Source organism: Ochotona princeps, chromosome 2 (genome assembly GCF_030435755.1).
Source record: "Ochotona princeps isolate mOchPri1 chromosome 2, mOchPri1.hap1, whole genome shotgun sequence".
NCBI lineage: Eukaryota > Metazoa > Chordata > Mammalia > Lagomorpha > Ochotonidae > Ochotona > Ochotona princeps.
The window spans coordinates 151,791,714-151,818,857 of record NC_080833.1 but is presented as its reverse complement, the minus strand read 5'-3'; positions in this window follow the sequence as shown (position 1 = coordinate 151,818,857).

Genomic DNA, 27,144 nt, shown 5'->3' with positions numbered 1-27,144 from the left:
CTATAGTGTACAGCACTAGTTTCTTTGAGACATAATCCTTAGCAAACACCATATTCCTCATGGATCTATATAGCACCATGCCATTTGCAGTATATATTTGATGAATCAATGAAGACTAGATTGTGGAGACTAGTATTTGAAGTATTCAATTTCTGAATCTTCCATTTTAATATGATTAAGTAGTAAGCAAAACTAGGTTTCTGAGAACTGAGGACACATCCTTGAGTGCCAGTATAGAAGTGTAGCAGGATGGATTAAAGTTCAGGTATAAACTTTGGGATCCAGCCTTCCTGAGACTGCATTATGATTCTGTCACTAATAGGCTGTATTACCTTGGGCTAGTTACTTTCTTCTCCTTACCTTCTTGCATCTGTAAAATGTGGGTGATCATAGTAGTTACTTGATGGAATGATGGCTGAATAATCAAGTATTCCAAGAACGCAGTGACTGCTCTATGAAAGTTCACTGCTGGGAGAATCAAGATGGCAGAATAGGGTAAGCACACGTTTAAACAGATGGAGAAACATTTAATCAGGATGAAGCAGAGAGGACACATTCCAGGAAATAGAGAAAAGAACAACAGCAGAGGGATGCCTGGAGACTGACAGACACAGGAAAGCAGCAGACACAATGGTGTGGTGTTGCAGTGATGGATACTCCAGCGGCATTCAGCTGACGGCAATCGGAACTCCACCAGCAACCAGGTGGGAAGGGACTTGCACTGGAAACTTGGGAGGTGAACCCAAAGAACTGGCCGTCCTGCTAGTCCATTTGATTTGACCCGGAGCAGAGACAGAGCAGCAGATCCCAGACAGGCAGTGCGAGAACAGCGTGGATTCACAGCCCAGTCAGCCCCATAGAGCCGAATTGGGCGCCATTTTGCGTAAGGAGACAAAAGCAAGGGAAAGGACTGAGCATAAGTTGAGCTGGGAGTGAACTCGTTTCTTCTTTTTTTTTTTTTTTGCATTTTTTTATTTAATTTTGAAAATTATATTGTTGACAATCTTTACATAGTTAATTATGGTAAAAAGGTTCAGGAGCTATAGGGAGGTGGGTAAGACTATTATGTCCATATTGTTTCCTTCTTGTATCTGAGGTAAAGGGGGTTATTGAGGGAGAAGCCCCTCCCAGTTTCCCACCCACCCCAAGTCCCGGATGTGGGGCATGCTCTGAGATCCTTGCTCAAGTGGTTTTAATAGTTCATCAGTTATGAATCGCTGCCATTTTCACCACTCCAAGCACGAGGGGGTTGTTGAAGAATCCACTGATTGACATAGTCATAGAGTCTTCATTTGCCCAGTATTTCGCTGGCAACATAGAGCTGAGGTGGTTGATTGACTTGTTCTTTCTTCTGTCTTTTCTTGGCCAGGGTTCTGAGTCCAGCATTTCGATTGGGGAGAACCCCAAAGAAATTGTGAGGTATTTATAGACCAGATTCTCGTATGTTCTAGCAAGCACAGGGCCCGGCACAGTCCATCTCCTGGATCAGCTGGTGGTTGCAATTGCTGGGTTGGTTCTGTTTTCAGGCCCAACATAAACTGGGACCAATGGCTGTTGCAGTCCAGCCTGGTTCTGCCCAGCACATACTAGGCCCTCACACATACCAGTGGGAGCTGCAGCCTAGTCAGAGCGACCCACAATAACACCCAGCCACGCGCTAGGGGAGGGGAGAGGGCGGGGCGCGGCGCAGCTTCAGACCCCAGCCTTGCCAGGAGGGGATTCCTCTCCCCGAGCAGGTGGAGACCACCGCTGCACAGGGAGGGGAAGGGGGCGCGGCGTGGCTAGAGACCACTGGAGACAGGGCCACAGTCCTCACTCTGGACCCCGGGAGACAGGGCCCGGTCCTCTCTCCGGACCCCAGGAAGCAGGGCCCCGGTCTTCCCCCTGACACCTTGGACAGGCCCTGGTCCTCTCCAGAACTCTGAGACCTTGGACAGGTCCTGGTCCTCTCTCTGGAACTGGAGACAGGGCCACATTCTCTCCTGGACCCAGGAGACTGGATCCCGGTCTTTTCCCCGGAACACGGTAGACAGGGTCCTGTCCTCTCCTGGAGCCCTGGCGCCTCGGGTGCGCTGGGACCCTCGCCTCGGGTGCTGGGGTTCTCCAGCAGCAGCGGTGACCCTCGCCACGGCTCCCGAGGGTCTCCAGCAGCAGCAGCAGCGGCGAGGGGAGGTGTGGGGGGGGGGCTGCGCGGCTAGAAAGCCCAGGCTGAAGGGAAAGGGAGGGGGCGCGGCATGCCTGCAGCCCCTAGCTGAGCCAGGAGGGGACAAAGCCAATTGTTTTTTGCAGCCCTAGCCAGAGAGAGCCGACCCCTTGAGGTGCGTCACTGCTAGAGGAGGCAATTCGGAACCAGCACAGCTCCAAACTCAGACACTGCTTTCCCTGGGATGCGCCGGGGTGGGGGGCCGCCAGCTAGGAGCTGGCGGGTGTGGGGGAAGCAAATGTGTCTCAGGCGCGCATCAGCCTGAGAACGTGAAGAATTATCCGCGGGATTATCCGCGCGGTCCATGCGGTCCAGCCAAGGGCACGGGCAAGCCTGCTTAGTTGGCTAGCTTTCAGAGCAGCTCTCCAGAGGCAGCGAAGTTCTGCTCACCAATGGGGAAAAAAAAATCCGGAAGGCGGGGGAACAAAGCTTGGTTCATTCTCAACATCGCACATCCCGGGGACTCTATTGCCCCTTGGCTTTACTCAGAGTTTCTGCTTAAGGTCTCTCTCAGCTGGTCCAGGCGGCAGGGAAGGCACCGGTCTCCTCCTTGCCGGGAAGGGGGTGGCGGAGGCGGGTTAGGCTTGGCCCCACCCGCCTTGTCTTTCTTGTCTTTGCTGCCGGACTGTGCTGGGTTCTGCCGCCTCAGCCTTCCCGTGGCTTTTGTGTTGTCTTCCAAAGTTAGATTAACATTCCTGCCTTGAAATTTTTAAAAATATCGTTATTTTGGTAAATGTGCTACTTTACATCCATAAGTGGCTTTAAAATAACTCCAGAAAGTCACTTATAATTACCACTGAAAAAGCATGAAAATTAGCTTCTGATCTTGTGCAAACCTGGTTAGGTTTGTTGGCTCACCCCTTTCAGAGTGTGACTACAGGATACTCACCCTTCAAAAATCAAACTTTCAAAAAAGATTTATTTATTTTTGTTGGAAAGTCAGAGATACAGAGAAGAGAGAGGAAGATGTTCTGTCCTATGATTCACTCCGCAAGTGACCACAACTGCTTTCCCAGTTCACAAATAGGGAGCTGGATGGAAGCGGGGCTGCTGGGATCAGAACCATATGGAATCCTGGCACGTTTAAGGCAAGGACTTGAGCCGCTAGGCCACCGCGTTGGGCCCCCAAAATGAAACCTTTTAACGTAAAGAAAACTCAATTTCTAAATGCGTCCTAAGAATCTACTAAAGATGCAAAGCCTCTCCTGTGTATTGTTTGAGAACAGTAAGAGCATCTAATTCTGTGTTGCTATAAAATGTCTGGTAAAAAAAAAAGGAAGCTGATCAAAGTAAAAATGTAATTAATAATAGTTATTATATTTTACTGTCCCCTGAAGATTTGCATGTATTGCTACTGCAGAGTTCCAAAGAATACATAAAATACATTTTCCCCAAATCATGCCCCCAACCTCATCTGAAAATAATTGATGATAGAGCTGGTGACGTGGCCTCAAGGACTAAGCCACCATCGGCATCATCAACATCCCGTGCAGGTGCTGCTTTGGGTCCAAGCTGCTCTACTTTCAATCCCTCTTCCCACACTAGTACCTGGGAAAGACAGCCCAAGGATCACACTGAAAGTGTGAGGGGAAGCCTGTGTTGACTAAAGGAGACTCCAGTTGCGTCCTCTACAGCTTTGATGTGGACGCATATACATGCCACTGCATGAAATCGCACAGCATCTAGTAACAGTGTCTGTTGATTTTTACTCAAGGGGTACTTCCAGTGGAAGCGTCATTTTTTAAAAAGAAAAATCATAAAGGAAAAGGAAAGAAGGAAGGAAGGAGAGAGAGAGAGAAAGAAAACAAACTTTGAGGGTGGGCATGATGGCCCAATTGGCTAATCCTCCAATTGTAAGCACCAGGACACTACTGATTCCTGTCCTGACTGTTCCAACTCCCTTCCAGCTCCCTGCTTGTGGCCTGGGAAAGCCTAGAGGATGGCCGCAGTCCTTGGGACCCTGAACCTACATGAGAGATCTGGAAGAAGCTCCTGGCTTCGAATCAGCTCAGCTCTGCCCTTCGGGGTCATTTTTGGAGTGAACAAACAAATGGAAGATCTTTCTGTCTCTCCTTCTCTCCGTAAATCTGCCTTTCCTATAAAAGTACATTTTTTAAAACTCAAACTGCAGTTTTATTTTTTTGCTACTGTATTCACGTGTCTTTTTTTTCAAACACCCCTTTTCTGCCACTCACGCAGAAGGGCATTTAAGCAAAGCAAAATGAAAATATCTCTATGGTCTCAGGAGCATTGTTGTAATTTTAGGGGCAGGCCTGGTTCTTGGCAGGGAACGAGTGTAGCTTGGATGCATTCCAATCAGGGCACAAAAATCAGCTCTAAGGGCTTTGAAGCATAGAGAGAACGCTTCACCAGCTCTGGCTTCGTAATTCCACCCAGGAGGGAAAGCTTTCACCGAGTTCCTGTTCCAGGGATCACCATTTTCTGCGGGTGCGCCTGTGAGCGCGCGCCCAGGTGTCCCAACCTGAGTGCACTGGTTAGTCAGGTGCGCGTGTGTCTTGATTTCAATCAGAGTTGTTGTAGGTTTCAGCGGCCTGTCCATCAACTAGTATTTCTGGAGAAGCTCTAAATCCAGACACCTGCTACCCAGCGTCCTCCACCCGCCCGACTCATGGGAGGTGGAATGGAGAATAGCGCAGGTGTGCGCACTCAGGTGAGCGGCGCGCCGGGGGCCAGGAGCCGGGGACCAGGGACCAGGGACTGGGGAAGGCCAGCGTCGGGCCTGGAGGAGCACAATGCCGCGGGTGAGTGACCCCAGTGGAACCCGGAGTCCACTGAGCCCCGGTCTCTCGGCCACTAGCCTGGCGGGCTGAGGTTTAAGCTGGCGGGGAGGCTCTGAGCTCACAGGATGGGGCAGCGGGTCCGGTCTGCAGCTTCAAGCTCCTTAGGTTTAGTCTGAGTGTTTGGGCTGCGGCGGAACGGTGATCTAGTTCCTGGCTACTACAGCACTCCAGAAGGGAGGGGGGGATTCAAGTTAGAAAGCTACCGGGCAGATATTTTCAAGTCGCTCTCTCTGGGCCCAGACCCATGGTCCCAAACGCTGGGACTCCAGAAAACTTTTGCGACTAAGTGAAGACCTCCTAAGGCACCCGTGGTGCGGTTCTGCCCGAGTTGCAACATTCGTTTAATTGGCGTTAATTAGAATACTCCGTTGGTGAAAAAGTCAGTCTGGATTTGGGTCTTTGACTTCATATCCCTTGTTTTCGCGTTCGTAAATAGTGGTGATAGAATATGACAAAAGTACACCGTTGGGGAATTTTTTGGTCAAGTTCAAGAAGTAGCACCGTTACCTCTGTCTAGACTTCAAAGTGGACTTTAAAATACTGTGTGTCTCACACTTTCCAATTCCATTGTGAGGGTGAAGTGAGCAGGGAACATTGAGTTTTTTAATGTGGTGGTAAGGTGTTGCAAAACCAGGGCTTGTTTCCTGAAAAAAAAAAAAAAATAGAGAGCTCAGACAATTATCAAAGTTTCTGGACATTTCTCTTGTGGTTTGATTCTTGAAATTTTCAGTATGGGAGCCCTTTGGTGCTGTTTAAATTTGTACGGAAAACAGACTCCTGAGTAGAGACCCTTTGTTTAGTTTGTACTTTGCAACCTGACATTTGACAATGGTTGGTTCTAAATAGTTGTGCTTTATCGGCACAATGGAGTTTGGCATTTTTTTTTTTTTTGTAAACTTGTTCAATTAGGATGCACTTTGCTGGTAATCTTCCTGCTGTATTTGTAAAGTTTTGTTTTGAAATGCTGTTTTACTCTGACCTGAAAGAAGTGGAACGTACAGTTAAAATTTTGTGTTGAGGAAAACAATAGAAGGCTTAAAAAAAACTTTGAAGTGGGATTCTTTGAATGTTTAAGTCTTTTTTTTTACACAAGCTGCTTTCTTGGTAAAGACTGTTTCTTGTTCTTTGTGTGGGTAAGTTCCAGCCCCTTCCCTGTTCCCCAGGGGCCATCAGCACAATGGTCCCTTCAGTTCTCAAGCCAGAAGCAGAGAAATCTATCCTTTCCTGAATCTCCCCCATCCAGTGTATCCACGCTTCTGGTCAGTTTTCACCGTCAGCCACCCTGAGCGCCCTAGGCTGCAGGATCCTGTGCCTTAGTGCTGTGCTGGATGTAAGTAGCCAGAAATGAACCAAGCTCAAGCAGTGCTTGCCCACATGATTGTGGCAGAGTCAGGGAGGTAGGTTCCCAGCCAAGAGGAATTAGGTGTCAGAATGGGAAAGCTTTGGAGATGCAAGGAGGCACTGGCTTCCTTTACAACAGGTAGCCCTGGAAGATCTACCTGACAAGCTGAGATGGGGAGGAACCAGTCACAGGGAAAGGGGCAGGGAGACTGCAGCCTGGCCTTGGAACAGTTGTGCTGGGAAGGGCTTGGCTTATCCGAGGACTCGGCAGCAAGGGAGGGTTGACCTAGAAGTCAGCCAGAGATCAGACCACGCAGAGACCTGCAGATGACAGCCAAAGGTTTAGGTTGATTCTGAGAGGAGGGAGAGCCATGGTAGGGTTTTCAGCAGGCAGGACTGGGGCTGCCAGGTAGAGGATAGGAGTTGCAGGATAGGAGGTAGAGGATGAGAGTAGGAGGCCCCGCTGAGTGCTCTCCGGAGGTTTGACCTCAGCTCCAGGCATCCTTTAGAGGTGATAGTTAAGAATGTTACACAAGTGTATGTACTTAAAACAGGTCTTGGATAATGTTTATTTAGAAAACAAATCAATCTCAAAATGGCCAATTTGTGAATTCATCAGCTTCCCTTGTTTGTAATGGAATTTTAATTTTTTTCTACTAGGATCATATGTGTGACTTTATGAGCATTTTAGGGTTATAAGATTGCCAGCATTGCTAAGAATTTTCACCTGTAGGATCACATGTTTCCAGTCAAGTGGGTCTCCAACTTTAGGGTGTGTCAGCATCACGGGACAGGCTCTCTGCTGCCTTTGAGTATTAACAAACCGAGAAACTTCGATCACTTGTTACGTGATTGCCTTCTATTCAACATTGTTCCATGCTGACCTCTATTTCACATTGAATTATTACAGATAATATGAACTAGATATATTATAGAATGTTCTGGGGTAAGGAGTAATTTGCACACTGTTGCCTTTCCAGCTTCAGTCACTCATTACCGATGCATTTGATTGTAATAGATTTCAGAAAGTCAAAGAATACTTTGAACAGAAAGAGAGCCATTCCCCCAAAAAATACAGTCGTCTGCTCTTACAAAAGCTCGATAGCTCCATCAATAAGGCAAGTATGTTTTGCTTTCTGGTGTGCCCAAAGTACCTGCATTGAACTGCCGACGTGAGTGGTGACGCAGTGTGGTCTCCTGCCTAGGAGCTGGATGAGCATGCCTTTGGGCATATCTTCCTGCTGCTCACCTGTGGTCGGCAGTTCTTCATGGATGGTCCTGAAGAAGATGAGCCTTTACTAATTCAGCAGGGACTGATCCCAAAGATAAGTGTCACCTTGTCACTGCTTGAAGCTCTGGGTAACCTGAAGGATTAGGGTGGGTTTAGTTGTGTTACATTATTCTGTCCCATGGAGACCAAATCAGAGAAGAAATCAGTATCCCCTCTTTGCCACATCTGTATCCCCTCTTTGCCACATCGGTATCTCCACTTTGCCACATCTGTATCCCCACTTTGCTACATCTGTATTCAACAAATATATGGTGGGGAGGGAGATGGAATGGTGACAAAAAACAGTTTTTGACGGGGAGAGCTGGAGTGGTGACCAAGGTATTTTATTTTTAAAAAAGATTTTTTTTATTGCAAAGATTTACAGAGAGAAGGAAAGACAGAAAGATCTTCCATCTGATAGTTCACTCCCCAAGTGTCCATAATGACCAGAGCTAAGCTGATCCGAAGCCAGGAGCCAGGAACTTCTTCTGGGTCTCCCACGCAGGTGCAAGGTTCCAAGGCTTCGGGCTGTTCTGTACTGCTTTCCCAGGCCACAAGCAGGGAGCTAATGGGAAGTGGAGCAGTCAGGATACCACCCGGCACCCTTATGGGATCCTGGCAGTTGCAAGGCCAGGATGTAACCACTGAGCTATCACACTGTGCTGAACCGAGGTATTTTAAAGCATAGCTTCATGGGATAGTGGACAGTGCTTGCCACCTTCTGTAATGCCAAGCACGGGCACCAACTTGCTCGACTTCCAATCCAGCTACCTGCTAATGTGTTTGGGAAAAGCAGCAGAAGATGGCCCAAGTGCTTGGACCAATGCACCCCATGTGGGAGACCAGGATGCAGTTCTAGCTTTGCCAGCGCAGCAGCTTTCTGTGGGTGGGAGGGGGGGGAGAAAAGCAAGGAGAAGGAGCTATTTTCTCAGAGAGAGAGAGAGAGCTGTCCATGTGTGTGTGCATGTATGTGTGTGTCCCTGCTTCTGTTACTCTTTCAAATCTTTTTTTTTTTTTTTTTTTTAAGAACTAACCTCCCTCAGTTGAGGTCACTTCTTGAGGGGAGGTCCCGGGGTAAGTTGGATCACATTAACATAAAAGAGCATGGAATTTTAATCATGAATTTAAGGATGGAGAAAATATAGTTTCAGAAGACAGATGATTCAATTCTTTTGATTTTTGGACATCATCGCACCAAAAATGTTTCTCTGAGCTTTGAATTAAACATACCATTTTGTTTCCTTTAACGCACTAAAGGACTCAGTAATATTTTTTATAGACAGTGGATGATTTGGAACATAATTATGTTTCTTGCTGTTGGGATACCACTTGCATTTCTAAATTTTAATATTTATTGCAAAGGTGAGGAGGTTGCAGACCATTGTGGACTTTTGATTAGGATGGAGGGGGTTGGGTTTTGGGGGGCAGTGGGATGGCTGAGAAAAATGTTCCTGCCTTCCCTCCTCTGTCCACAGGGGAAGAGGGTTGGAAGAGTAGAGAGAGAAGGTGTGCCACTCCTTGCCAGGCTACAGTGGTGCCAAGGGATGGAGATGGTTGTTGGCTGTCTCCTTAGGGACCCTGACGGGGGTGCAGGGGAGAGAGAATGTCCTGAGGGAGTTATTTCTCTTGGCTTCTTGCACCAGAGGTGAGAAATTCTAAGGTCTCTTGGCTGCCCGCATCTACCTCAGTGTGCCCACAGACTTAGGCATTCATGCATTTGGAAGGCAAAGTGCCAGAGGGGACACAAAGAAAGATGTTTCATCTGTCGATTGATACCACTGCAGCCAGCGCTGGACCAGGGCAAAAGTAGGAGCTGGGAATCCCTGCTGGGTCTCCCAAGCAGGTGGCACTTGGTCCATCCTCTGCTGCTTTCCCAGGTGTAGTAACAGGGAGACAGGGGAAGCAGAACAGTTGGGATGCCAGCACCACAGGTAGTGGCTTAACCCAGTGTGCCACAACTCTAGGCCCCCAGGTGGTTGAATATAAAGTGAAGGTTTTTCTGATGTAAATGCAGGAAATGTCTCAGACCTTGTCTATGTTACAGTCACCAGTCACGTGGAGAGAGTTAACCATTGCCTGGGCTCTGTCACCAGCAATTTTGATTTCCTGGGTCTAGGATCAGGGAATTTTCAGATAGTGCCAGCTTGTCCCAGTTCCCATTGAGGCTTGTTTGTGATGTTCAGCAGGGTGCTTGATTCTGAAATGCAGTGTTCAAGGCTCTGTAAGGAGCTGTTTATCCAAACTCCTGCTCAGCAAGAGCCGTTTTCTCTTCTGACCTGTCTCAGCAAAAAATGGTCTTCAGATGGCCTTTGCTTTATTGAGTAAATATATTCTAGGAAGGTGACAGAAGTTTTGTTTGTTTTTTCTGACTTACTGATATTTTTGTTGGAAATGGAGATTTGCAGAGAGAAGGACAGCTGGAGACCCAGAAGCAGCTCCTGGTTTCCACATGGCTCAGTTTCTGCTGTTGGGGCCATTTGGGGAGTGAACCCACAGTTGGAAGATTTTTCTTTCTGTCTCTCCTTCTCTCCATGTCTGCCTTTTTAATAAACATAAGTCTTTTTTTTTAAAGTTTGTTATAAATTATTTCCATCCTAGCAACTTAATATGAAATCGAATATATATTTCTATGAAAAGCCAAACCTTGTTTTAGCCAGCTGTGTTTGACCTAAGAAAGGTAGCCAGGCCTGGGCCCATCGAGTGCCATCAGGGTGGCACTGGGTGGAGCCGTTCTCAGTTCTGCATCTCTGTTGACAGGTTGCTTTCTGCACGTTTCCCCCTGTGTTGAGAAGATCCGTTGAGCTCAGTCCTGTCTTGCCAGTCCCTTCTGAATCTTTCTGGCATCCATCCTGGCTAAGTCTTCAATTCCTGCTGAGAACCCGAGAGCTTAGGAGGCTCCTGGAGGTTACTGGTTCCATCATGAGTCTTCCGCATGGCAGATGTGAGAGCCAGGCCTACCTGGACATGTGCAGGGAAGAGGAGCTTTAGTCCCATTCTGGTCGCCTGAGAAAATCTAGAGAATTTTCATTGACTAGGCTGCAATTACTCAGTCCTGTGTGGTTCCATCTGCATTTTCTGTCTCAGCTACATAGTTTCCTGGTTTGAGAGGATGACAGGATTTCTGACCATGGAAGACCTGGTCTCAGATGTATCTCTGATCAGTATAACAGAAGACTTCCTGGACACTGCTATGGTAAGGCTCTGGGGAACTTCACTGTGCATGCCCCTTTGGAAGTGGACAGGAATAGCAAAGCTTCATCCAGGTCTCTTCCACGGGTACAGGAGCCCAGGCACCTGGGCCATCCTTTGCTGCTTTCCCAGGCGCATTCGCAGGGAGCTGAATCAGAAGTGGAGCAGCCAGGACTCAGAACAGCTGCCATCCAGGAGGCCACTCTGTAGGTGGTGGGGGAGCATGCCACACCACAGAGCTGGACCCTCGAGGTTATTTTCAAAGCCTGAATTTCTGTAAGATGTGCGTTTCATTAAAAGACTTTATTATCAGAGTATCATTTAAAGAATAACTGTACATCAACACACATGTCCGTGTTAAAAGAAAAATGGCTTATTTACATATGTACAAATAGCCACTTGCTCATTGTATTCAGGTGGCTGAGGTTCACATAAGCTTTCTCGAAAGTTCTTTAAGGGCACCCTCTACCTCTACTAACATGAACGTTACAGTTTAGAATGCTGCTTTAGAATAATAGCTGAAACCTTTCTTTTTATTAGGTTATTTCCAGATGCAGTAGAAAAGGTAAGTCTATTATTAGCTACCAATTGGCTACCTATTTTAATTAATATTACAATACAGAGACTATTGAAAGTGGGGTTAAATATATTTGAATTTATTGAGAAAGCATATGATAGTGTTGAAATACATTTTGTTGTGAAAACCTGTTTATTTGCCTGGTTGTGTTTGTAGTTGCTGCTGTCGCTAAATGGCTGCTAAGCTTTGTTCAAGTCGTGAAAAACCAGGTTGGTCATTGCACACCAGCAGCATGGTCAGTGCTGTGGTTCCCACTGAGGCAGCAGCGGGGGCTGGTAGGTCCTGAGAGGATGGATTGGGAAGTTTGGCCGTCTCAGCTCTCCTGTTTCTGGGTAATCTCTTTGGCATGTGGCCACTGAAGTGCCATCTGCCACAAAGCCCTCCTCATGCCACCACAGTTACTCAAACCTAGAGGCAGACCAAGAGGAAAACCAGGCCAGTGTAGCTATTGCTGACTTGACCTGAATTTGCTTTGGCTGCTTTCCTCCTTTAAGAGTATAAAGGTAAGGATTCTAGAAAAGGAAACTGGGGACTAGGTGGTTGATTTTTTTTTTTTTCCAACGTGGCTCACAGAAAAGACGATTTTGATACTTTCAATTATTATGAACTCCAAGGTATATTTAAAACATTGGACCATTTCAGAAACTGGGGACCTCTTGCAACAGATACATTCTTTTTGTGTGATACACCTTTTTGATTTTTCATGTTCAAGAGTGGTTATTGACGATGTCTGGTCACGGGGGATTTCAGACTTGTTACCAGCTGTGCTGTGTTTGTCAGAGGTCTTCACCATCTGTCAGTGGACTCCACATATCTTCAAGTTGATTTTTTTTTGTTAACTTCATAAATGATAATTGTGGTCTTTAAAAATTGGCAGAAAAAGTATTTTCCATTGTGTATTTGGACATTTGTAGCCCCAATATTCATGTAAAGAGACTTGGAGTGAGTGGACAGTTGGAGAATGAACCAACTGATGAGAGCACTTTCACACTGCTGCTATCTGCTTCTCTGTCAGACTAAACCTTTGCACAATCTTAATTTTTATTGTAATACACAAATGTAAGAAGCATATGGAAATAAGAGGAAATTGTGGGGCCAGTGTAGTGGCTCAACACAGTAACCCTTCACCTGCAAGCACCAAATTCCCATGCGGGCACTGTCCCAGCTGTTCCATTTCCTATTTAGCTCCTTATTTATGCCCTGGAAAAGCAACAGATGATGGCCCAAAGCCTTAGTATTCTGCACCTACATGAGAGACCTGGAAGAAGCTCTTGGCTCTGTATTGGATTAGCTCAGGCTCTTGTGGCCTTTTGGAAGGTAAGCCAGTCGATGGAGAGACAGAGTGAAAGATCTTCCTTCTCTCTGTAAATCTGCCTTTCCAATGGAAAAAAAATCTATACGTATATATGTAAAAGCCAGAAGCTAGGAGTTTCTTCTGGGTCTTCCATGTGAATGCAGAGTCCCAAGGCTTTGGGCCATTCTCTGCTGCTTTCCCTGGCCATAAGCAGAGAGCTGGATGGGAAGTGGAGTAGCCAGCACATGAACCAATGCGTATATGGGATGCTGGCAATTGGAGGTAGAGGATTAGGCAGTTGAGCCATAGCACTGGCCTCAAAATAAGTATTTTGGAAAAACAAAAGGAAACTAGGGAGAATCAAGATGGCAGAATAGGGTAAGGACATGTTTAAACAGAGAAACGTTAGCCGATGTTAAGCAGAGAGGACACATTCCAGGAAATAAGAGAAGGCAGAATGACAGCAGAGGAGCACCTGGAGAGTGACAGACACAGGAAAGCAGCATATACAACAGTGTGGTGTGGCAGTGACTGATACCCCAGCAGCACTCAGCCAGCGGTGACCTGAACTGCACCTGCAGTGAGAACTCAACTGGCAACAAGGTGGGTAGGAGCATTTCCCCAGAGCTCAGGAGGTGAACCCAAAGAACTGCCTGTCTGCTGATCTGTTGGATTTCACCAGGAGCAGAAATAGAGTGGCAGGTTCCAGACAGGCAGTGCAGGAACAACATGGACTTCAGGGCCTAGTCTGCCTGCTAGAGCCAAATCAGGCAGCATTTTGTATAGGAAGGCAAAGGCTGTGATAGGACAGCACTGTGCATGCACTGAGCTGGGATGAACTCATTCTGGCTCAGTGAACTGCAACAATGTGGCATCCTACAGGTTCCACCCAAGACAGGTCTGCTTAGAACTCAGTCCTGACTACCAGCAGATCAAGAACTCTAGTAGTGACACATCAGGCACAAATCTGAACAGTGTGGAAAAACTTTACAACTGCAGTGACAACAGTGAGCTGTGCATGTGCAGAGCTGGGAGAGAACTCACTGAGCTCAGTGCATTGCACGGGTCCCACAGGAAAATAATACCAACTATGGCATATGGGTCAAAACAGGTCTGTGTGGCACTCAGACCTAACAGCCAATAGGCTCCAGCAAGATTAGCACCACCATCAACCTAGCTATATAGGACACCTGGTGGCTCCCTAATCCTAGAACCTGCTCCAACCGGAAGTGGAAGAAAGGTTGTACAGACAACGATGCAGCCTCAGCACAGTATCACAGAAGGTGGAGAGTGGTGAGCCAGGAGCTGGGGCTGTCTAGACCATGGTAGATGTCTAACATGAGAACCCAGACTTGGAACTTGGTGGAAAAAGTGGCCCAAGTAACTGCAAACAAAGAGATGTGTACCAACCACAATAAATAAAATCAAATTGCAGACCTGTGGGTGACAGAGTGTAGAAACCTGTCCCAAGGAAGCAGAAGTACAGTGACCAATAGCAAAAGAGGAGCCACAGTCACAATGAATATTACTGAATACTCTCCAGTAAAGGAGCAAAACCCTTAGCCAACCTCAGAGTTCACTGAGGAAGATATCGAGAAAATGGGGAACACAAAATTCAAAACACTTGTTATGAAACTTCTTATCAACAACAAGAATCATGTAATACTTTAATAGTTTAAGGACTTTAAGGAATATGTCACACTGGAAATGAATCAAATGAAAGCTGATATATCAGAAATGAAAAATACAGTGGAGTGAATAAAAAGTACAGTGGAGAGTCTCCAAAATAGAATAAAGGAGGCAGAAGAAAGAATCTCAGAATTGGAAGATATTTCTTGTCACCAGAAGGAAACAAGCAAAAAGCTGGAAGCAGAGCTGGGTCAAGCTAAAAAAATATTTAAGAACTGAAAGACACTATTGAAAGGTCAAGTATAAGAGTTATGCGATTCCCAGAAGGTGCAGAAAGAGAAGTTGGGTTTAAAAATGTATTTAATGGGGCCCGGTGACACGGCCTAGTGGCTAAAGTCCTCACCTTGAAAGTCCCAGGATTCCATTTGGGCGTCAGTTCTAATTCTGGCAACTCCACTTCCCATCCAGCTCCCTGCTTGTGGCCTGGGAAAGCAGTTGAGGACAGCCCAAGGCTTTTGGACCCTGCACCTGTGTGGGAGACCTGGAGGAGGTTCCTGGTTCCTGGCATCGGATCAGCATGCACTGGCCATTGCGGCGCACTTGGGGAGTGAAACATCGGACGGAAGATCTTCCTCTCTGTCTCTCCTCTTCTCTGTATATCTGACTTTGTAATAAAATAAATAAATCTTTTAAAAATGTATTTAATGAAATAATCAGGGAAAATTTCCCTAATCTAGAGAAAGAATTGGGAAACAACATCCTGGAGAGACACAGAACTCCCAACAGGCTTGACCAAAAGTGATCTTCACCATGACACATGATAATCAAGCTCTCTTCAATCAAACATAAGGAAAAGACCCTTAAATGTGCACATGAACAAATCAACTGACATATAAAGGAATGCCAATTAAATTCACAGGAGACCTCTCACAGGAAACTCTGCAGGCCAGAAGAGAATGGAGTGACATATTCCAGATTCTAAAAGCAAAAAATAGTTAGCCCAAGATTACCCAACAAAACTTTCTGTTGTCTTTGTAAATGAAATACAGTTCTTCCACAGTAAAAAGAATATACCTCTTTCAAAACAGCCCTACAAAGGGTACTTAAAGACGGTCTCTTGACAGAGAAGAGAAATAGCACCCACCAAAATCAAAGGCAAATGTGAAGAACATCTCAGTGAAATAACAACAGTAGACTAAATTAATGAACAACCCATTGCTAAAATGACAGAATCAAATTGCCACCTATTCATATTAACCCTGAATGTGAATGGCTTAAACGCATCAATCAAATGTCATAGATTAGCAGAGAGGAGTATAGAAACAAAACCCATCTATTTGTTGCCTGCATAAGACATATCACCAACAAAGATTAACAGAAACTATATCTCATGGATTTTGATTTTTTTTTTTTAATTCCATCTCTTCAAAACACTTTTTCTTTCCCCTCACTAAATTCTTCAACGACTTATAGATCATACGATAGCATCATTTTGTTAAGGAATATTCTTGATTTTCTTTCTCTTCAACACATTGGTCATTCAGTAGCGTGTTATTCAACTTCATAGCATTGTAAATTTCTATTTCTTCCTGTTGATTTTGTATTGTGGCTTTTCATTTAAGCAGATGTATAGTAACTGTAATGGAGACTGTCTTATCCAGATGTGAGGATGCATTGCAGTATGCATCTCTACTTCCAAAGATGGACTCCCAATGAAACTGTTTACTGTATCTTGACAATAGGATGTGGGACTCTCTGCCATTGTCCATGCCCGCAATGATGGACATATGACTGTTTATGAGGAACTGTGCTATAGTAATAATATAGTAGAACTTGTGGGAGGAGGGAATTTGGGGAGGGAGTAAGGGAAGTCCTAGGGCCTATGGAACTGTATCAGAAAATGATAACAATAATAGTAGTAATGACAAATGAAACTGTACAAGGAACTGCACATTCTTAGTTGGTGTAGAAATCAGAAATCAGTTTTGCTTTAGGTATGATGACAGGGAAGAGTCATACTGCTTGTTCCATTTTCCTTCGTGGATATCTGCATGATTCATACATATGTGGCCTGGAACTTTTAAATTTATTTGAGTGGTAGAGTTACACACACCAGGGACAGGAGAGCGATCAATTGATTTTCCATGTCCCAAAATGACTACAACAGCTATGTTTGGGCCAGGATAAAGTCAGGAGTCTGAGATTTCCTCCTGCTCCCCACACGGGTAGCAGGACCTCAAGCACTTGGGCCAGCATCTGCTGTCTTCCTAGGTACATTAGCAGGGAGCTGGATCAGAGGCGAAAGAGCCGGGACTAGAACTGGCAAGCTGTTATGAATGCTGGTCTCACAAGGGACCATGTAACACGCTGTACCAGTGCTCACCCAAGAGGTTTGTTGATTTGAAAGGCAGAGTGACACCTCTTCCATCTGCTGTTTCACTCCCCCATGGTCTCAACTGCCGGGGCTGTTAGCATGGAGCTGGACTGGAAGCAGAGTGGCTGGGATTCCAACGGGCATTCCAATATGGACCTGAGGTGCCAGGGCTTAACTCCTGTGCCACAACACCTGCTGGTAGTGGCTTTAACACAGACTTGATCTTGTCTCATGGCCAGACCTCATCATTCCATGGCTTTTGTAGATTTGCCTTTCCATGTCATTGAGAGTCATTTCCTTGGTCATTGTTGGCATCTTATTTTTCCCCTGCCGTTCTTTCCACTGCATCTGTGTTGCTGTTTTGTACTGAGCCTGCACCTGCGGAGTTTGCTGTGGCGTTTCCTGCTTCTGTGTAAGCTGCTGCCTCGTGTGCCGGCTCTGCTGCCATCCTCCTCCTCTTGCTTGTGCTGAATCTGCTGCGGCTTCTCTTCCTCCTGCTACAGCTGCTGTGCAGCGCTGTTTCTGTTACTGCTGCTGCCTCACCTGCTTTGGTCTCTGCTTTCCTGGTGCCTCTTCTGTGTTTTTTCCCCCTGCTGCTGTTACCCCTACATTTGTCAGTTTCTCTTCCTCTCCTTCCTCCTCCTCCCCAGATAGGAGAGGCAGAGCTATCTGCCATCTGTTGATTCACTCCCAAAACTTCCAGAACAGCTGGGGCTTGGTCTCCCTGGAGGGCAACAGCAACTCAGTTACCCTGACTGCCTCCCACAGACTGCATGGCAAGGAGTTGAGACCAAGTGCTGTAGGACACGGACACCGTAACCATTAGCTCCCCTAATTCTTTTTGGCACACATTTGATTCTTGTAAAATATGCTTTCAGGGAAAATGCAGATGTTGGATTCCTTCATCCTCAGTTTAGGATTCCTGGTGACAGAAAGGAGGATCAGCCATTCGCTTCAGCAGGAGGTGAGTTAAGAAACTAGACAACAAGTGCTCCAGCAGCTTCCAAGAAACTTACGCATGGGTCTCTGTTTTCTTTCTTTCTTTCTTGTGAATGCCTTCCCCAATTCTGAGAAGGCCGTGAGGACTTTGAACTTCATTTTGCAAGCTGTACCTCGGGAAGAGAGAAAAAGCCTCCCCTTGTCAGAAAGCATATGTCATCTTAAGTGGCTTTAGCCTCAAGTACGTGGTGGTGTTAAGAGCAACTCTCTTGTGGTGGTGTTGGTTCAGCCTTTCTTCTCACGGATGAGTGCAATCATTCGTGGTTTCGGTGAAGGCTCAGTGCACCTGCCGTGTGTGCTAGATAACGCGGGACGACCGAGGAAGAGGCAGACTGTGTTCTTGTTTCTTTATGGGTTGTTTGGATTTTTTTTAATAGATTTTATTGTTATTGGGAAGCCGGATATACAGAGAGGAGGAGAGACAGAGAGGAAGATCTTCCATCCGATGATTCACTCCCCAAGTGAGCTGCAATGGGCCGGTGCATGCCGATCCGATGCCGGGAACCAGGAACCTCTTCCGGGTCTCCCACACAGGTGCAGGGTCCAAAAGCCTTGGGCTGTCCTCAACTGCTTTCCCAGGCCACAAACAGGGAGCTGGATGGGAAGTGGAGCTGCTGGGATTAGAACCGGCACCCAAATGGGATCCCGGGACTTTCAAGGCGAGGACTTTAGCCGCTAGGCCACGCCGCCGGGCCCGGGTTGTTTGGATTTTACAAGGCAAGGTGAAATGCTTTATTAGACCATCCGTGATTTTTTTCCTTTTGTGTATGTGAGCTCAATCAGTGACTGGGAAGAATGTTGACAGTGCAAGTCCTGGGGCCAGACTGCTTGGCTTCCAATCCTACCTTTGCCACTTCCATGGGTGGAGTGCAGCTTGAACATTGTCCTTCATGCTGCTTACCTATAGACTGGGGTTGGCAGTAACTTCCCAGTGAAGTTCTTGTGAAGGTCAAGTGAGACAGTCTTACAGTGGCCAGCGTGATGCTTTGCGGAGAGCATGGACTCTTAGGTTACCAGCTGTTCGCCACCCCAACAGGCCGTGGAGTTTGCATTGCTTTGAAGTGGTGGAATTTTGGGTGACCTCGCTATGCCTGCATAGTCATTGCAGTGTGAAATCTGGAAGGAAGGATGTCATGTGTGACTGCAGAAAGAGCAAATTTAGCACAATATCGTGAAATGTGATTTTAAATGGCTGACAGTGGCAGTCCAACATTTATTGGCTGGGCAGCTGTTACTGGCGAGTTTACCATAGTGTACAGGTGGTGACCAATGATCATCAATGCATTGATGTCATGTTTAACCATGTCACTCATCATTTCTGCACTGGACTTCTCCTAAAAAATAAAACAAACAAAAACACCTTTTTTTTTTTCATTTGACACAGTGAAATCACTATCTTCAATGTGTTTAGAGTTAATATTGATGTTCTGATATCTAATATGTTGAGATTGGAAGATCTCATGTTTTCTGATGTTTTCTCAATTTTCAAATCACAATCCTATGGTCATGCTGCCTTCTTATCTGTGTGTTCAGGAAAGTCTGGAATGTTCTGGACTTTCAGGCACAAGTGAGACCTGCAAGCGTAAAATGAAGTGGTGCTGTTTTAGGGCTGTTTGTTGAGTAGCAACAGATCAATCCACGTATGAGAAACTAGGCTATCACAAGATGTTGCAATAAATCTCTTCTTTAAAATGGGAGTTACTGTAACATGGAAGAAAGATTAGTGTCACAGTTGTTAAACTTGACTTGAAATTCTTGATTATATACAGGTACTTTAAAAGCTTGTGGAACCACTGCCCTATAGTATGTCCAGAGGTCCGGAACTGTGATTCCCCCTGCTAACTTCCTGTTCTTGAGAATGGTTCTAGCTATTCGTGGTTTTTTGTGTTTCCAGATGAACCTTTGAATCATTGTTTCCAGATCTGTGAAGAATGTTTTGGGCAATTTGATTGGGATTGCGTTGAATGTATATATTGCTTTTGGCAGTATAGACATTTTAATGATATTGATTTTACCTATCCAGGAGCATGGGATGTTACTCCATCTTTCTAGATCTTGTTCAATTTTTTTTTTAAGTAGTTTGTAGTTTTCTTCAAATAGGTCTCCTACATTTTTGGTTAGGTTAATTCCCAGATACTTCATGCTTTCCTTTGTTACTTTGAATGGTATCTTGCTGGTTAGATCTTTTTCCAACTTGGGGCTGTTAGCATACACTATGGCTGTTGATTTTTGTTCATTAATTTTGTACCCTGCCACTCTACCGAACTCTCGTATAAGTTCTAGTAGTCTCTGTGTTGAGCCTTTTGGCTCTTCCATATAAAGAATCATGTCATCTGCATATAGTGAAAGCTTGACTTCTTCATTTCCCATTTGGATTCCTTTGATTTCTTTTTCTTGTCTTATGGCCTCAGCGAGTACCTCTAGAACTATGTTGAATAGCAGCGGAGAAAGCGGACATCCCTGTCTTGTTCCAGATCTCAGTGGGAAGGGTTCCAGTTTTTCTCCATTCAGTATGATGCTGGCATTGGGTTTTTCATATATTGCTTTGATTATGTTGTGGATTTTTCCATCTACTGGCAAAAAAATAGAGAAGAAGATCAATGGAGCAGAATAGAAACACCAGATGGGAACCCACACAAATACAGCCAAATAATCTTTGTCAAAAAGACAAACGACAACCCAGGCAAATGGGAAGGTCTGTTCAATAAATGCTGTTGGGACAACTGGTTGATATCCTGCAGAAACAAAAATATAGACCCACATCTTTCACCATATACTAAGATCAAATCCAAATGGATAAAAGATTTAAACCTACATCCAGAAACCTTCAAACTTTTGGAAGAAAATGTGGAAACACACTGCAACACTTAGGGGTAGGCCCTCACTTCCAAAAAAGACTCCAAATGCAGTAGAAATCAAGACCAAAATAAACAATTGGGACCTCATCAAACTAAGTAGCTTCTGTACAGCTAGAGAAACAATCAACAAAGTAAAAAGGCAACCCACAGAATGGGAGAAGATCTTCGCACACGACTTAGGTGATAGAGGGCTGATCTCCAGAATATACAAAGAGCTACAAAACAACCAAAATGTCAAAACAAACAAGCCACTCAAGAAATGGGCACGGGAAATGGGCAAACACTTCACAAAGGAACAAACCCAAATGGCAAATAAACATATGAAAAAATGCTCAAGTTCCCTGGCAATAAGGGAAATCCAAATTAAAACATCAATGAGGTACCACCTAACGCCAGTAAGACTGGCCCACATGAATAAAAGCACCAACAACACTTGTTGGCGAGGTTGCGGGGAAAAGGGAACCCTACTCCACTGTTGGTGGGACTGCTGGTTGGTACAGCCTCTATGGAAATCAGTATGGAGAACATTCAAACAATTCAAATGCAACATACCGTATGACCCGGCAATAGCACTCCTAGGAATATATCCAGAACACTTGTTTTATGAGAAACCAACATGCACTCCTATGCTCATAGCAGCACAATCAGTAACTGCAAAAACATGGAAGCAGCCAAAATGCCCATCAACAGAGGATTGGATAAGAAAGCTATGGTTCATCTACTCCATGGAATACTACTCAGCTATTAAAAAAAACAAAATGCAGTTCTTTGTGGCCAAATGGGCCAAACTGGAAACCATAATGCTAAGGGAAATGAGCCAATCCCAAAAGGTTAAATACCACATGTTTGCCTTAATTTAAGATGATATGATCTTATGTATAACATGTTATGTTTTGAATGTTATATGTTGTGTATAAACTAAAATTGAAATGTCAATGAGGTGGTCACAGAAGGTGGCTGGGAACTCGCATTTACTTTTAACATATTGGTTACTCATTACTATGTCAATTAATTCCATGGTGATGTAAATTTTTGCTGATGGTATGTTGGAGCTTTTAATTGATCGTGATGATAGTCTGCTGGCTCTGTCTTCAGACCAGAGAGTGTATACCTAAGAAGCCGTTGAACTTGACTGGACAATAAGATGCTGGACTCTATGTTTGGTATATGCTTGCAATGGGGGAATCTCAACTGAACTTGAACTGTGGTTATGCAACAAGGTGGAGGAATCCACCATGGTGGGAGGGTTTGGGGAGGGGTGGGGAGAATCCCAGTACCTATGAAACTGTGTCACATAATACAATGTAATTAATGAATTTAAAATAAAATTAAAAAAAAAAGCTTGTGGAAAATGGAATTTAAAAATAGAATGTGTTTTGTTGTGAAAATCTGGAAATTCCATGCATGAATTTTCTTAGAGATTAATTTGTTTATTTGAAAGTTACATAGAAAGAAACACACACACACACACACACACACCTCTTCCATCCACTGATTTCTCTTCCCACATGGCCACAACAGCTAGGACTGGGCCAGGCTGAAGCCAAGAGCCAGAAGCTTCTTCCAGATCTCCCACATACATAGCAGGGGCCCAGGCACTTGCGGCATCTTCTGCTACTTTCCCCAGACGATCAGTAGGGAGCTGGAGGTTAAGTGGAGCAACTGAGACATGAACGGGTGCCCATAAGGATGCTATACTGCCAGCAATGGTCTTTACCCACAGTACCACAGCACTGTTTCCACAGATTTTTGTAACAGGCACTTTTTTGCAAACTTTAAAAAAAAATACATTTTTTGAGAGATTAATCAGTGTTCCATCTGCTAATTTATTCCCAAAGTTTGCAATGACCAGGGCTGGAATTTTGGTTTGCTACAAGAGTGGCAGGGGCCCAAGTCATTGGGTCACTTTCTGCTGCTCTGCTAGGCGCTTTAGCAGGAAGCTCAATTGGAAGTGGGGCAGCTAGGACTCAACCTGGTTTCACAGGTAGCAGCTTAACCTGCTGTGTCATAATGCCAGCTCTGCTTCTGGTGAACTTTTTAGACAACTTTCCATATGCAAGAATCTCTTTTTGCAGCCAAGTAAACCTACCCTTTAGTTCTGTTTTCCACCAACTTTTAGGAGTAACCTCATCTAGTGAGAGACTGTGTTCGTTACAGTTTTGACATTACTGTCAGTGAGGGGAATTTGAAGTCATTTCAAACGCACAGATTGATTTTAAAAATATTGTCAGCATGATACACTTGATGTAACTTTGCCACTTGATGTACCTGTCAGTAAATGTGCTTGATTTGAATGTTTCAGGAAAGACTTTGCAAGGACCATCATAACTGTGGGTGGTAAGAATGTAAATATTTACTATATTAAATATTGGGCCCTAGATGGGGATTTTCTAAGCATTTGGGACCCAGGGAGAAGGAAGGATGAATCATGGTCAAACTCTGAAAAGAGGTATTGAGATTTGATTTTCAATTTATTTTAAGAGGTACAGACCGAACACTGTAAAGAATAATTAGGAATTGCATATTTATTCACCATGCAACTTTGTTAAATTTTAGTATGTTGGCACATCTACCGTAAATACTCTTTTTGAAAACAAATGGAGTCAAAATGAAGAAGAGTTCCCTGTGTCCTTGTTCCCAGGCCATTTCATTTCTCCTTGACTCACAGTTTCCATGTCTAAGCAACTTTCTCTAAATTTTCTATTTTCATAAGCACTGAAAATTTTATTTTTTAAATTTAAATTTTAAAAATCAGTTAAAAACACAATTTTAAAAAATGCTTGAGAGACAGAGACAGAGAGCTCCCATCCACCAGTTTATTCCTCAAGTGCCCACCTCAGCCAGAGCTGGGAAACAGAAACCCAGTCTGGGTCTCCTGTGTATGTGTGTGGCCGGGACCTCGTCCCTTGAACCGTCACCTCCTGCCTCCCAGGGTTGCGTTAGTTGGAAGTTGGAATCAGGAGCCAAGTTGGAATACAAACCAAAACACTGCAAATCAGATATGGGTATCCCAACAGTGACTTAACCAGGCCAGGTGCCTTGGCCCTTAATGTAAATAAGTACCGTTCTATGGAAAGTATTTTGCTCTATGCAGTTTTAGAGTCCATTGTGAATATCATAAGTGACCTTAGAATTTTATTTTTTAAACAAATATTTTATGGCTATTTTGATGAAATTTCTTCGAATTAAAAAAATATTTATATTTTTAATTTGAAAGGCAGATTTTGGGCCTGGTGCCATGGCCTAGTGGCTAAAGTCCTCGCCTTGAGCGCACTGGGATCCCATATGGTCATGGGCTCTAATCCCAGCAGCCCTGCTTCCCATCCAGCTCCCTGCTTGTGGCCTGGGAAAGCAGTCAAGGACGGCTTCTGCTAGAGACCCAGAAGAAGTTCCTGGCTCCTGGCTTCGGATCGGCACCGCACCGGCCATTGCGGCTCACTTGGGGAGTGAATCATCGGATGGAAGATCTTCCTCTCTGTCTCTCCTCCACTCTCTATATATCGGACTTTGCAATAAAAATAAATAAAAATTAAAAAACATAGATTTTTATAGAGGGAAGGAGAGACAGATCTTCCATCCACTTGTTGCAACAGCTGGAGCTGAGCTGACCTTGAGTTAGGAGCCAGGAAGGACTTCCTGGTCTCCCACATGGGTGCAGGGTCCCAAGGATTGGGCCATCCTCCACTGCTTTCCCAGGCCATAAACAGGAAGCTGGATCGGAAGTGGAACAGCCAGGAAATGAATCAGTGCCCATGTGGGATGCCAGTGGCAGCAGGCAGAGGATTAGCCAGTGTTGCCATTGTGCCAGCCCTTTCCTTTAAAAATTTTAAATGTATCTAACATAAAACCACAAATATTATTCATTTATATGTTGTTGACATCTTTTAGATTTCTCTCCCAGGATTTGTCAGTTGCAGCTTGCCTGGGGGTCCCACCCCAGGATACGTTCTGCTGTTAGTTCGTGTGGCATGAAGCGACCAAAATGGGACTTGTCAGAGCAAGCACCGTCTCTGGGACTCCTTTGTTGTGTCGTTTGTCCAGAGTGACCCATGTCTGCTGTGTGTTCATGTCCAGATTACGACCAGCAGGTTGCAGCTTCCGAAACCTTGTGTAGGTTGACAACTAGAACAGCGAGGGAGGAACTTGCCAAGCAGTGGTTTGAGGATAACGTCATTGCGGAAGCTTTCAAAGACATTAAGGATCGAGAATTTGAGATGGTGAGAGTTCTGCCCTAACAGTGAACAGTTGCGAAGTCTCCCCTGAATTCTTGGCAATGAGTTGGGCTTAGGGAGGAATTTTTTCCTTCCATTTATATGATTTCACTGAAATTGTTAAACTCCCTGTTTTCCAAGGAAAGGGATCCATCAATACAAACAGGGATGGTACAGACTACAGACAAAGTGATTTTCATGGATCAAGCAGAAAATGTTTTGTTTTCAATGAGGAGAGCAATTGTAAATGGACATGTAGGGCCCAGTGCGGTAACCTAGTGGTTAAATCCTTGGCTTGAAAGTGCCGGGATCCCATATGGGCACTGGTTAGTGTCCCAGCTACTCCACTTCTCATCCAGCTTCCTGCTTATGGCCTGGGAAAGCAGTCAAGGATGATCCAAAGCCTTGGAACCCTGCACCAATGTGGGAGACCTGAAGGAAACTCCTGGCTTTTGGTTTTTGATTGACTCAGCTCCGGCCATTGGGACCACTTGATGAGTGAATCAGTGGATGGAAAATCTTTCTCTCTGTCGCTTCTCTCGTATATCTACCATTCCAATAATAAATAAATAAATAAATAAATAAATAAATAAATAAATAAATAAAAATAGTAACAGTAAATGGATTTGTAGGGGGATGGGGAACTGGAGAAGTGGTGACAGGCTCCCATGGGTGTTGACAGGCTCCTATGCGTGGGGCTAGCTCTGGTGGCCAAGTCGTGTGGGGTGGTTGTGTTGAGCTGTCCACCGACCATCTGTATGTAGAGGAAAGGTTATTTTCAAGGTCTTCTCTATACCTCTGGCTCACCTTGATTTTGCCTTTGAGTGGCATAGAAGCAGCTTATGGCTTTTGTGTGTATCTGTCTTCAGTTTCACATGGCTAAAACATACCCTCTCCTCTTTAAAAAAAAACAAAAACAAAAACAAAATACCTAAAGCTGCTGCTTTTAGTATAAGGCAAAACCTTAGTAACAGCATCTAGGCTAAAAGTACCCTTCTGGGCAAAAGCTAAACAACCAGAGTTTTCTCCTTTTAAGATTTATTTATTTTTATTGGAAATGCACGTCAGATTTTACAGAGAAGTGGATGGCTCAGCCCCCAAGCCTCCGTCTGATGGCTCAGCCCCCAAGTGGTCACAGTGGCTGGAGTTGAGCCGATCCAAAGTCAGAAGCCTGGAGCTTCTTCCAGGTCTCCAGTGTGAATGCAGGTCTCGAGGCTTCGGGTCATCCTCCACTGCTTTTCAGGCCCCAGGCAGAGAGCTGGATGGGAGGAAAGTGGAGCATGTGGAACATGAACCAGCGCTCATATGGGATCCCTGTGCTGGGAAGGTCAAGTTTTAGCCATGGAGCCATCACTCTGGGCCTCAGATTTTCTAACATCTAAATGTTTCTATTTTCTCAGGCTCTGAGCCCATTGCCAGGATTCCCTGTGGTCTAGGTGGAGATGTTGACGTCATGTCAGGGCTATCCCAAGCTTGCCTTTGAGTTCCAGCTACCTGATTTAGAGAAATAGAAAGGTCCTGCACTCCCGTGGGCTTCTGGCATAAATTTCTTCTGTTTCACTGGCACATTTGCTGTGAAAGGGAAGAAAATACAGGATCCGTTAATTATCTAGCTTCTGAAATTGTCTCCCCTGGAGGCACCCAGCTCTTAGTTGGGCCACTCATCCTTGAAAGGCTCACCCTGCTGGGGTCTGGCAGGAAGTGGTGATCCTCTTGTTGCTTCTTCTGGCTCATTGACATACAAATGTGCAGATAACTTCTGGAACTCCCAAGTATTCCTCAGTTGTCACCCTCACAGTCAGAGGAAGGGAGTCTGCTTGTGGCCTGAGCCTCTTTCTCGTGGCAAAGAATAGTTAACATGATCCCGAACCCTTATGCAGCATCATGATGTTACTGGATATAGTTGGGCAGGAGCCCATACTGACCTGTATGTGCTGGTCAGGGTAGTATTAAATAAGATATATACATATATTTTTAATGAAAACATTTGACTTGTTTTGTAGGATAGTCGCTGTTTTCTCAATCTCCTGAATGACAGACTTGGTGACCAAAAGAGGTAAGACAGCTTCTTCAGCATGGTTCCCTTGCTTCTCGGTGTCCTGGCGATGTCGGCTGTGTTTACAGCTTGTCTGGGATCTGTGAGTGTCTTTCAAAATGAGCTCTGTTGGTCTTTAGCACACTTGTTTGATTTTGGACATTTCTGATACAGTCCTCTCCAGCAAGTCCGGAGATTTTTAAGAGGAGTGGTTGTTACACACATGAGCTCATCAGAGATAAGTGTGTTATGAACAGTTGAGTTTCTTCTTCTTTTTTTCTTAAGATTTATTTTATTTTTATTACAAAGTCAGATATACTGAGAGGAGGAGAGATAGAGAGGAAGTGGAGCTGCCGGGATTAG